Here is a 13230-nt window from a genome sequence, read left to right as displayed (position 1 = left end):
ATTATACAGCTAATGTACTGTGCTATATTATACTGTGTTGTACTGTTCTGTAACTGTTGTCACTAATTCCTAATATATTATACAGCTAATGTACTGTGCTATATTATACTGTGTTGTACTGTTCTGTAACTGTTGTCACTAATTCCCTAATATATTATACAGCTAATGTACTGTGCTATATTATACCGTGTTGTACTGTTCTGTAACTGTTGTCACTAATTCCCTAATATATTATACAGCTAATGTACTGTGCTATATTATACTGTGTTGTACTGTTCTGTAACTGTTGTCACTAATTCCCTAATATATTATACAGCTAATGTACTGTGCTATATTATACTGTGTTGTACTGTTCTGTAACTGTAGTCACTAATTTCCTAATATATTATACAGCTAATGTACTGTGCTATATTATACTGTGTTGTACTGTTCTGTAACTGTTGTCACTAATTCCCTAATATATTATACAGCTAATGTACTGTGCTATATTATACTGTGTTGTACTGTTCTGTAACTGTTGTCACTAATTTCCTAATATATTATACAGCTAATGTACTGTGCTATATTATACTGTGTTGTACTGTTCTGTAACTGTTGTCACTAATTCCCTAATATATTATACAGCTAATGTACTGTGCTATATTATACTGTGTTGTACTGTTCTGTAACTGTTGTCACTAATTCCCTAATATATTATACAGCTAATGTACTGTGCTATATTATACTGTGTTGTACTGTTCTGTAACTGTTGTCACTAATTCCCTAATATATTATACAGCTAATGTACTGTGCTATATTATACTGTGTTGTACTGTTCTGTAACTGTTGTCACTAATTCCCTAATATATTATACAGCTAATGTACTGTGCTATATTATACTGTGTTGTACTGTTCTGTAACTGTTGTCACTAATTCCCTAATATATTATACAGCTAATGTACTGTGCTATATTATACTGTGTTGTACTGTTCTGTAACTGTTGTCACTAATTCCTAATATATTATACAGCTAATGTACTGTGCTATATTATACTGTGTTGTACTGTTCTGTAACTGTTGTCACTAATTCCCTAATATATTATACAGCTAATGTACTGTGCTATATTATACTGTGTTGTACTGTTCTGTAACTGTTGTCACTAATTCCTAATATATTATACAGCTAATGTACTGTGCTATATTATACTGTGTTGTACTGTTCTGTAACTGTTGTCACTAATTCCCTAATATATTATACAGCTAATGTACTGTGCTATATTATACTGTGTTGTACTGTTCTGTAACTGTTGTCACTAATTCCTAATATATTATACAGCTAATGTACTGTGCTATATTATACTGTGTTGTACTGTTCTGTAACTGTTGTCACTAATTCCCTAATATATTATACAGCTAATGTACTGTGCTATATTATACTGTGTTGTACTGTTCTGTAACTGTTGTCACTAATTCCCTAATATATTATACAGCTAATGTACTGTGCTATATTATACTGTGTTGTACTGTTCTGTAACTGTTGTCACTAATTTCCTAATATATTATACAGCTAATGTACTGTGCTATATTATACTGTGTTGTACTGTTCTGTAACTGTTGTCACTAATTCCCTAATATATTATACAGCTAATGTACTGTGCTATATTATACTGTGTTGTACTGTTCTGTAACTGTTGTCACTAATTCCCTAATATATTATACAACTAATGTACTGTGCTATATTATACTGTGTTGTACTGTTCTGTAACTGTTGTCACTAATTCCCTAATATATTATACAACTAATGTACTGTGCTATATTATACTGTGTTGTACTGTTCTGTAACTGTTGTCACTAATTCCCTAATATATTATACAGCTAATGTACTGTGCTATATTATACTGTGTTGTACTGTTCTGTAACTGTTGTCACTAATTCCCTAATATATTATACAGCTAATGTACTGTGCTATATTATACTGTGTTGTACTGTTCTGTAACTGTTGTCACTAATTCCCTAATATATTATACAGCTAATGTACTGTGCTATATTATACTGTGTTGTACTGTTCTGTAACTGTTGTCACTAATTCCCTAATATATTATACAGCTAATGTACTGTGCTATATTATACTGTGTTGTACTGTTCTGTAACTGTTGTCACTAATTCCCTAATATATTATACAGCTAATGTACTGTGCTATATTATACTGTGTTGTACTGTTCTGTAACTGTTGTCACTAATTCCCTAATATATTATACAGCTAATGTACTGTGCTATATTATACTGTGTTGTACTGTTCTGTAACTGTTGTCACTAATTCCCTAATATATTATACAGCTAATGTACTGTGCTATATTATACTGTGTTGTACTGTTCTGTAACTGTTGTCACTAATTCCCTAATATATTATACAGCTAATGTACTGTGCTATATTATACTGTGTTGTACTGTTCTGTAACTGTTGTCACTAATTCCCTAATATATTATACAGCTAATGTACTGTGCTATATTATACTGTGTTGTACTGTTCTGTAACTGTTGTCACTAATTCCCTAATATATTATACAGCTAATGTACTGTGCTATATTATACTGTGTTGTACTGTTCTGTAACTGTTGTCACTAATTCCCTAATATATTATACAGCTAATGTACTGTGCTATATTATACTGTGTTGTACTGTTCTGTAACTGTTGTCACTAATTCCCTAATATATTATACAGCTAATGTACTGTGCTATATTATACTGTGTTGTACTGTTCTGTAACTGTTGTCACTAATTCCCTAATATATTATACAGCTAATGTACTGTGCTATATTATACTGTGTTGTACTGTTCTGTAACTGTTGTCACTAATTCCTAATATATTATACAGCTAATGTACTGTGCTATATTATACTGTGTTGTACTGTTCTGTAACTGTTGTCACTAATTCCCTAATATATTATACAGCTAATGTACTGTGCTATATTATACTGTGTTGTACTGTTCTGTAACTGTTGTCACTAATTCCCTAATATATTATACAGCTAATGTACTGTGCTATATTATACTGTGTTGTACTGTTCTGTAACTGTTGTCACTAATTCCCTAATATATTATACAGCTAATGTACTGTGCTATATTATACTGTGTTGTACTGTTCTGTAACTGTTGTCACTAATTCCTAATATATTATACAGCTAATGTACTGTGCTATATTATACTGTGTTGTACTGTTCTGTAACTGTTGTCACTAATTCCCTAATATATTATACAGCTAATGTACTGTGCTATATTATACTGTGTTGTACTGTTCTGTAACTGTTGTCACTAATTCCCTAATATATTATACAGCTAATGTACTGTGCTATATTATACTGTGTTGTACTGTTCTGTAACTGTTGTCACTAATTCCCTAATATATTATACAGCTAATGTACTGTGCTATATATATTATACTGTGTTGTACTGTTCTGTAACTGTTGTCACTAATTCCCTAATATATTATACAGCTAATGTACTGTGCTATATTATACTGTGTTGTACTGTTCTGTAACTGTTGTCACTAATTCCCTAATATATTATACAGCTAATGTACTGTGCTATATTATACTGTGTTGTACTGTTCTGTAACTGTTGTCACTAATTCCCTAATATATTATACAGCTAATGTACTGTGCTACATTATACTGTGTTGTACTGTTCTGTAACTGTTGTCACTAATTCCCTAATATATTATACAGCTAATGTACTGTGCTATATTATACTGTGTTGTACTGTTCTGTAACTGTTGTCACTAATTCCCTAATATATTATACAGCTAATGTACTGTGCTATATTATACTGTGTTGTACTGTTCTGTAACTGTTGTCACTAATTCCCTAATATATTATACAGCTAATGTACTGTGCTATATTATACTGTGTTGTACTGTTCTGTAACTGTTGTCACTAATTCCCTAATATATTATACAGCTAATGTACTGTGCTATATTATACTGTGTTGTACTGTTCTGTAACTGTTGTCACTAATTACCTAATATATTATACAGCTAATGTACTGTGCTATATTATACTGTGTTGTACTGTTCTGTAACTGTTGTCACTAATTCCCTAATATATTATACAGCTAATGTACTGTGCTATATTATACTGTGTTGTACTGTTCTGTAACTGTTGTCACTAATTCCCTAATATATTATACAGCTAATGTACTGTGCTATATTATACTGTGTTGTACTGTTCTGTAACTGTTGTCACTAATTCCCTAATATATTATACAGCTAATGTACTGTGCTATATTATACTGTGTTGTACTGTTCTGTAACTATTGTCACTAATTCCCTAATATATTATACAGCTAATGTACTGTGCTATATTATACTGTGTTGTACTGTTCTGTAACTATTGTCACTAATTCCTAATATATTATACACCTAATGTACTCTGTTATATTATACTCTCTTGTACTGTTCTGTAACTGTTGTCACTAATTCTTTAATATATTATACAGCTAATGTACTGTGCTATATTATACTGTGTTGTACTGTTCTGTAACTGTTGTCACTAATTCCCTAATATATTATACAGCTAATGTACTGTGCTATATTATACTGTGTTGTACTGTTCTGTAACTGTTGTCACTAATTCCCTAATATATTGTACAGCTAATGTACTGTGCTATATTATACTGTGTTGTACTGTTCTGTAACTATTGTCACTAATTCCCTAATATATTATACAGCTAATGTACTGTGCTATATTATACTGTGTTGTACTGTTCTGTAACTGTTGTCACTAATTCCGTAATATATTATACAGCTAATGTACTGTGCTATATTATACTGTGTTGTACTGTTCTGTAACTATTGTCACTAATTCCCTAATATATTATACAGCTAATGTACTGTGCTATATTATACTGTGTTGTACTGTTCTGTAACTGTTGTCACTAATTCCCTAATATATTATACAGCTAATGTACTGTGCTATATTATACTGTGTTGTACTGTTCTGTAACTATTGTCACTAATTCCCTAATATATTATACAGCTAATGTACTGTGCTATATTATACTGTGTTGTACTGTTCTGTAACTATTGTCACTAATTCCCTAATATATTATACAGCTAATGTACTGTGCTATATTATACTGTGTTGTACTGTTCTGTAACTGTTGTCACTAATTCCCTAATATATTATACAGCTAATGTACTGTGCTATATTATACTGTGTTGTACTGTTCTGTAACTGTTGTCACTAATTCCCTAATATATTATACAGCTAATGTACTGTGCTATATTATACTGTGTTGTACTGTTCTGTAACTATTGTCACTAATTTCCTAATATATTATACAGCTAATGTACTGTGCTATGTTATACTGTGTTGTACTGTTCTGTAACTGTTGTCACTAATTCCCTAATATATTATACAGCTAATGTACTGTGCTATATTATACTGTGTTGTACTGTTCTGTAACTGTTGTCACTAATTCCCTAATATATTATACAGCTAATGTACTGTGCTATATTATACTGTGTTGTACTGTTCTGTAACTGTTGTCACTAATTCCCTAATATATTATACAGCTAATGTACTGTGCTATATTATACTGTGTTGTACTGTTCTGTAACTATTGTCACTAATTCCCTAATATATTATACAGCTAATGTACTGTGCTATATTATACTGTGTTGTTCTGTTCTGTAACTGTTGTCACTAATTCCCTAATATATTATACAGCTAATGTACTGTGCTATATTATACTGTGTTGCACTATTTTTGTGCTGTTTGCACTGGTTCACTGTCCATTTATATACTATGCATCTCCGCTCCACAAATTCCATAATGTCTGATAAAGTATGTCCTCTGACAGTCCTAGACCAACCATGGGTCCTCAGTCTGTCTCTATTCCATCTATGGGACAACCTGCTAGCACTAGGTCTTGGAAGTAGTATATACATTGCTGTGTCTTACTTGCAACTATTTGCTAGAGTTCACATTTGAGAGGCACAAATACTTATTTCAACTGAAGACAAACCTCTTGAACAAACTGGCTATCGGCAGCCATACTGACAACATAACTACACACTGCATGACAAACTTAAAATCTTCCAATACTGAGATACTCCAAATCACTTACAATGCCACAAAAACCTCCTAGGTATGGCACCATGGACATATAGCACATATAACTTTTTCTGCCCTCTCCACAACAGACCAGAGTCACTAGTGTGGTTTAGTGAAACCATTCAGTCTACAAGAGCAGTCCACTTGGCATGATCATATACTTTTATATGTGAGTTCATAGTATGGCACACTAATTCACCACTTACACCCAAAAGACAGGGTAGTAGTCACCTGCTTCTCAACTACCAGAATCCACCACATCACTATAGATCTCAAGTTGCTTCACTCCAAGAATGAATATGACATGATTATTTGTCATGTGGTTGTACATGACTTATGATAGTCCCTGGGGCTATAGGAAGTCAAATGTGAGTATGTCTCTGTGGCTGGAAGGATACTAGTCATGGCTAGTATCTAGATAGGCTGTGTGAACCACCTTACCCTCATCTACTGCTTTGGTGAGTGCTTCAAAGAAGTCTATCCGGTTTAGGAGACATGATCTGCCTTTAACAAACCCGAACTGGGTAAGGTCCAGAGTTTGGAGATTACCAATGTCATTGTTCCATGATGATATGTTCCATAGCCTTTCAGACCAGGCTCATCAGGCTAATGGGGGGGTAGTTCCCAGGGTCTGTGGTGGCTCCCCCTTTGTGGAGTGGGATAACCGTTGCTGTGTGCCATTCAGTGGGCACAAAGCCTGAGGTGAGGCTATGACTGAATATGGTAACTAGATGGGGTGCCAGTTCGTTCTGTAGTTCATGTAGAATGCAGCCTGGGATGTTGTCAGGTCCCATGGATGCTGTGTTCTTGGCTTTGGAGAGTGTATTTTTTACCTGTGCAGCCGGGATTACAGGAACTTTGCATTCTTCCAGTATAGAGATGGGCCCTTTAGGGGGTGAGAGAGGGGTAAAGTTAGCACTGAACCTATCTGCCAGGATGTTGGCAATATCAATTGGTTCTGTATATTTAGTGCCATTATGCTGTAACTCAGAGCAGATCTGAGTGTTGCCATTGAGATTCTTGACATAGCTATAGAATGCTTTGTGGTTGTCTTTAGAATCAGTGGCAATTTTGTTTTCGTAACTAGCTTTGGAGGATTTTATGAGGGATCTCAGCTTCTTACTGAGGCTGACTACGGAGTTCCTCCAATCATGGGATTTTACTCTTTTTTGCAACAGTTTCTCTCTTCTGTTGTAGAGTTTGTTTATGGCAGGGGACCACCAGATTGGGTTCCTTTTTTTGGAGTATAGCATCTTGATTCTGTTAGGGATTGAGTGATCCATGCACTCATGTAAGTGCTTATAAAGTGCATTTGTATAGGATTCAGTAGTTGTACCTCTATTGTTCATCAGCATGGGTGTCGTGAAGTTTCCTACTTCTCTCTTAAGAAGCGTGAAGTTGGCTTTGGAAATTTTTTTTACGGTGGTTTCCCTAATGGGGGGTGGGGGTGGGATGTTGATGTCTAGGGTGATTTGCTTGTGGTCAGATCTGACCAATGAGGAATTGACATCTGGTGTGGAACACCAGTTGCCCATGTTGGTAATGACCAGGTCTAGAATATTGCTGCCCCTGGTGGGGGTGTGGATAAGTTGATCTAAGGCATTGGAATTTATGAATTCCAGAAAACGTTGAGCACAAGAGTTGGTACATGAGTAGTTTTCCCAGTTAATGGTGGGGTAGTTGAAATCGCACATTATTAGGGTGTTAGGTTGTACCCCAATATTTTCCAGTGTATCAAGAAATGAGGAGTGGGAATTCTGGGGTATGGTGGGGGATCTGTAGCAAGCTACAATTTGGATTGCGGTCTTGCCCAGAGCTAGTTGCACTTGGATAATCTCGGATGCATTATGCTGAGCAACTAGCCTGGAGGTATGGATATCCTTAATGAATATGGACAAGCCTCCACCTTTAGTGTTTCGGTCCAGGTTAGTTGGCCGAAAGGTGTGGTATGAATTATAGCCTGGTAATGCAGGGGTGCTCTCTGGAGCCTTGAACCAGGTCTCTGTCACTGCACAGATGTTGATGTTCTCCATTTTAAGGAATGCCTCGAGTGAGTGCATTTTGAGGTTTAGACTTCTAGCATTAAGTAGCATTACCCTCAGATTTTGCTTGCTTGTACCTGTTATGCTGGTGAATTTGTCTTTTGAACCTTGCCTAGAAAAGGCACTATATGGGGTGGCAAGAGCCTTAGCCAGTATCCGGAATCCCAAGGGCGACAAGTGCAGGCCATCTCTGGCAAAGCATCGTGGTTTGTCGATCATGTCATCCCAGGCAGACAGATACGGGATCCCCTTAGAATGACACCAGAAGCTTAGCCAATTGTTGAAGTCAATCATTTTGTACTTGTACTGTGGTATCATTCTGGGTGATGGCTGGATGCTACTCAGGGCTCGGTTCATACCTGCCTGGGCTACAAGATTGGACAGCTCCTCCATGTATCTTTTCATGTAGTCTAGGGAGGTACGTCTCAGGTCATTCACACCAACATGGACAATGACAGAGTCATATTTGTATTTGTTGTGGAGTGACCTGAGTGCATGCGTTATGTGGCAGATCCTGGCACCTGACCGGCAGCTGACAGTAACTTTCTCCTTGTTTAGCCTGGTGAGTGGAACATCAGTGTGCCTGACTATAGAGTCACCTATGACTAGAGTGTTGGATACATTGTTATGCCTTATGTGCTGTGGTTGAGTGGCACACTGAGTTTGGGGGATGGGGGTTGCTTGTGTTTCTGCTTTGGAGGTCTCTGTTGCTCAAAAAGATTTTTATTGAGATCCTCCACAAATGTAGGTATGTGTTTTGTGTTGCTATGTGTGTGTTTTGGTGGTATAGATTTTGAGGGACTATGTGATGAGTGTGGTGTGGTGCACCTGTTTACCTTCTCCTCTTCACTGTCTAGTCCAGTCTTGGGTGAAGAGAGCTTTGCTTCTAGTTTGGCTATATAAATGCATCTCTCACAGGTTGTAGTTTTGGGTGGTAGGAGGACAGGGTTGTCTGTGTACATGAGGCAATTGCTGCATTGCCCCAAGATGCCCAGATTCATCAGGTAGACAGGAGAAAACACTGGGAGCTGACCCTTAGACATGCCTAGATAGGTGCTTATTTATTAAGTACTAACAACTGTTTTCCTCTAGACAAGTGAGGAAAGTTGAATGCTGTAGTAATTTGTAGCTTATTTAGTGCTTACAACGAGTTCTGAACAAATGCTGAGCTCAAGGAAACAGACTTGAGTGCTGAAACTAGAAAACTGGCTAATTCTAAGAAACAAAATTAAGCTAGAAGGCTTCCTTCCAACACAGAAAGGCTTGGGGGCTCAGAAGCTTACAAACAGTCCTGGATACAGCAAATCTGTATCTGGACTAGACGACTTACAGGAAAGTCAGGAAACAGGCCTAGAATATATATATATATATATATATATATATATATATATATATATATATATATTTTTTTTTTTTTTGTAAAGTGTAAAGGGGAAAGGAGGAGCAGAAGCTAACTGGGTTGGCCTTCTCAAATGTTCTCCCAGGAATAGGTAGAATGAGGTAATGACACTAGACTGGGAGGAGTGTCCCAGATAAATTTACAGTAGTGGCAGGTAACTGCAAAGCCACCAAGTATAACAACATGATACCAATAGGGAGGGATGGTGGGAAACAAAAATCAGAACAAACAAACCCAATCAGATGCTTAACAATTGTAGAACATTTCTAGTCAATACCTCACACACAGTGAAACTAGCTAGAAAAGTATATGCAGACAATAAAAGTGTTATAAATAACTCGTAAAAATAAGCAAAAAAACAGGATACTTAATGTTATATATCACAGATTAGTTGGCTCAGAGCTCTTCCTCCGACTTCCTCCGATTAGCTCAGTGTGAAATGGAAATGTTTATGGAAGAATTAAATATGCCAAGGTTCGAGGTAGATGAGGCTCAATTACTAACTGTTAGGATAGGAGGAGATGAGATAAAAATTGTGATGTATAATCAAGATACAGGAAAGTCTCCAGTAATAAATGGTATTCCTATGGAAGTATGGAAGCTAGAAGGGAAAAAAACTGATAAAGACCTGGAAGGTTTTGTTTACAGTATTTTAAGTGGAGGAGAAATACCAACACCCTGAAAGAAAGCAGTGATAGGTGTAATATCTAAACAGGGTAAAGCTCTATCTGATCCAGCTTCATACAGGCCCATTTCAATACTAAACCATAATTATAAAGTGCTCATGTCCATAATGGCTAAATGAATGTTAAAAGTAATGCCAAAATTGATAGCTATGGATCAGTGTCATTTTTGTGGAGGGGAGGTAAACATTTGACAACATTAATAGAACATCAATGACCCAGAGGAAAGCAGAATGTAAGAAAATACCACTGTTGTTGGTGGGTCTTGATGCAGAGAAAGCATTTGACAGAGTAAGCTAGGAAATTATGAGCAGGGCAATGGAAGCATTTGCATTTCCGGAAAAAATTATAAGGTTGATTAGGAGGATATATGAGGGACTGGAGGTGAAAATTAAAGTGGGTGGGGTCTTCCCTGACAATTTCTGCATGAGCAGAGGAACCGGGCATGGGTGTCCTCTTTCCCCTTTGTTATTTGGACTATATTTAGAACCATTGACAAAGAAAATAAGAGACTCAGAAATTCAAGGACATGATTGGTATGGTAGTCAAGAAAAGCTGGCTCTATTTGCAGATGATATAATTTTAAACCTGACAAAACCAGAAAGAGACATTAAAAATCTTTTTGAGATACAAAATGAATGAAGCTAAAACAAAAGCAGTAGCAGTAAATTATGTACCCACTTATGAATTGGTTCAGCAATATCCATATTTATGCAGGCGTGATAAAATTAAATATTTAAGAGTATGGATTAAAGATGATTCTGGTGTGGCAGCTAAGGATACGTGGGAAGAGACTAAACAAAAAATAATACAAAAATTGAGAAAATGGAAGTTTTGTTATATGGATAGCAAGATGCAAGCAGTTCAAATGTTTTTAGAGCCATTAGTCTTATACACAGGTCAGGCATACTTTTATCAACCAGAGGAGAAGTTGTGTATAGCAAATAATAAAGAGCTGAAGGACTCTATCTGGGAGGGGAAGACAGCAAGAGTCAAGTGGGATAAGCTGATTCTTCCAGTAGAACAGGGTGCATTGGGATTACCCAATTTGAACAGGTATTTCAGAGCTACACAGTTAAGGCTCCTATACATAGCACAAGCAGAAAACTATAATTCAAAGTGGAAAGGGATGATGATGAAACGGGGGGGGGGGGCTCAAATAAGAAAGAGAGACTGGGATTTTGGATGCAGGCCTTTAAGAAGAATAACAATAATCGTACAGAATATTATATCTATAAATATCAAAAAGTATTATAAAAATTAAACCAACATGGAAATGGAGAAAGGAGATCCTGCCGATAGGGAGGACTACAATTAGGGGTGCAGACAATAGGCAAGAGGGGACCGGACCTTATTGGAGAAAACTGGCAAAGGAACCAAGGTATTGGTAGCAAATAGCTAGAGAGGGAAATCTGATGGAATGAGAAGATGCCAAGAATTTATTTGGACTGCAGGTCAGAGACGGCTTTCCCTATCAAGGATTGATATCGAAGTATAGGCAAAGAGAAAGAAATAGGAGGGTCCTAGATGAACAACCAGCAGTGGTAGAGTTTTTAGCTGAATCTAAAACAGAAGCTCCCATTAAAAAATGAATAATTAGTAGAGTATATAAAATACTGCATGATAACTATAAGAATCAATCAGAGGAGGTTAGAAAGGATTGGGAATAGAGATCGGTTAAGTAATTCACAAAGAAACAATGAGATGATATATGTATGTCACCCAAATATGCAACAAAATCTAGAAGATTTTAGGATTTTTGTTTGGAAATGTTTACATAGATATTTTTAAACCCCTAGTCCAGAGAATTTTTCCTCAGGTAGACAGCAAATGTTGGAGGTGTGACAAGGAAGAAAGTGGTAATTAGGACTACATTTTCTGTGAGTGCAGTAAGCTGGTGTACCTTAAGGATTCCCTGTGGGATGCACTGTTGGAGATGCTGGGTGGGAAGATTGGTGTGATGAGGAAGATGATTTTTCTGTGCTATGATACAGAATCAGAATTGCCTAGACATGGTAAGGCCTTGCTGTGTCTAATAATGGTGGCTGCCAAAAAAAGCAATTACTAGAAAATGGAAATCAAAATCTAAACCAGTTATACTAGAAGTAGTGAATATAGTAACATAGATTAAACAGCTAGAATTGAGGTCTTTAGAAAGGGGTAGAAGCAAATTACATCAGAAAAAAAATGGGAATTGTGGGAACAATACATACAGGGGAGAAATGAGGTTTAAAATAAGGCAGGACTTAAATGAGCTATATAATGTTTGACTGAAAATGATTGGGTAGATTATAAGTGATGTATTATGTTTGTATGGTCTGTGATGTAAAATGCTTACAACTAGGATTGTGTCAGTGTGGTTTGTTTTCATTTATATAAATGTATTGCCTGTGTCATAAGTGATGTTTTAATAAAGTTGTTTCTTCTTTAAAAAAGGGGCAGGAATTGAATAATTTATGTAATATTACAAACGTTATATGATATATGGCAATATATGTGACGTATAATATTTGTAAATATGAACTTGTTAATGTAGTTTGATTACTTTTATATAAATGTAAATTTGCCTGTGTCACAAGTGATAATTCAATAAAGGTGTTTAAAAAACATTGAACTTATCTATAATGATATTACCCACTCAAAACCTGACGCTATAGCTAACATATAAACACAAAAGCCAGAAGAAGTAGCTGGATTGAACCCACTCAAAGTAATGCAGGCTGCAAATCACTACACAATTGTAGAATGCAGAATCCACTTTATTAACTTCAGACCAAAAAAATCCAAGAATGAGCGCTTTCGTCCAGAAAGATCTAGACTTCATCAGACAATTTACCCCACATAGTTACTTCCTTCTTATACAGTTCAAACAGAAAGTTCCACTCAGTTATAAACTAATCAATTATGTCATTAAAAGCACAATATTTACAGTCACTGAATTTAAAAAGCAGACAAAATATACAACTGCTTTTTAAATTCAGTGACTGTAAATATTGCTTTTAATGACATAATTGA

This window comes from Protopterus annectens, chromosome 6.part0, assembly GCF_019279795.1.
Source record: "Protopterus annectens isolate FY-2018-M chromosome 6.part0, PAN1.0, whole genome shotgun sequence".
Lineage (NCBI taxonomy): Eukaryota > Metazoa > Chordata > Ceratodontiformes > Protopteridae > Protopterus > Protopterus annectens.
This window is presented reverse-complemented; position numbering follows the sequence as displayed.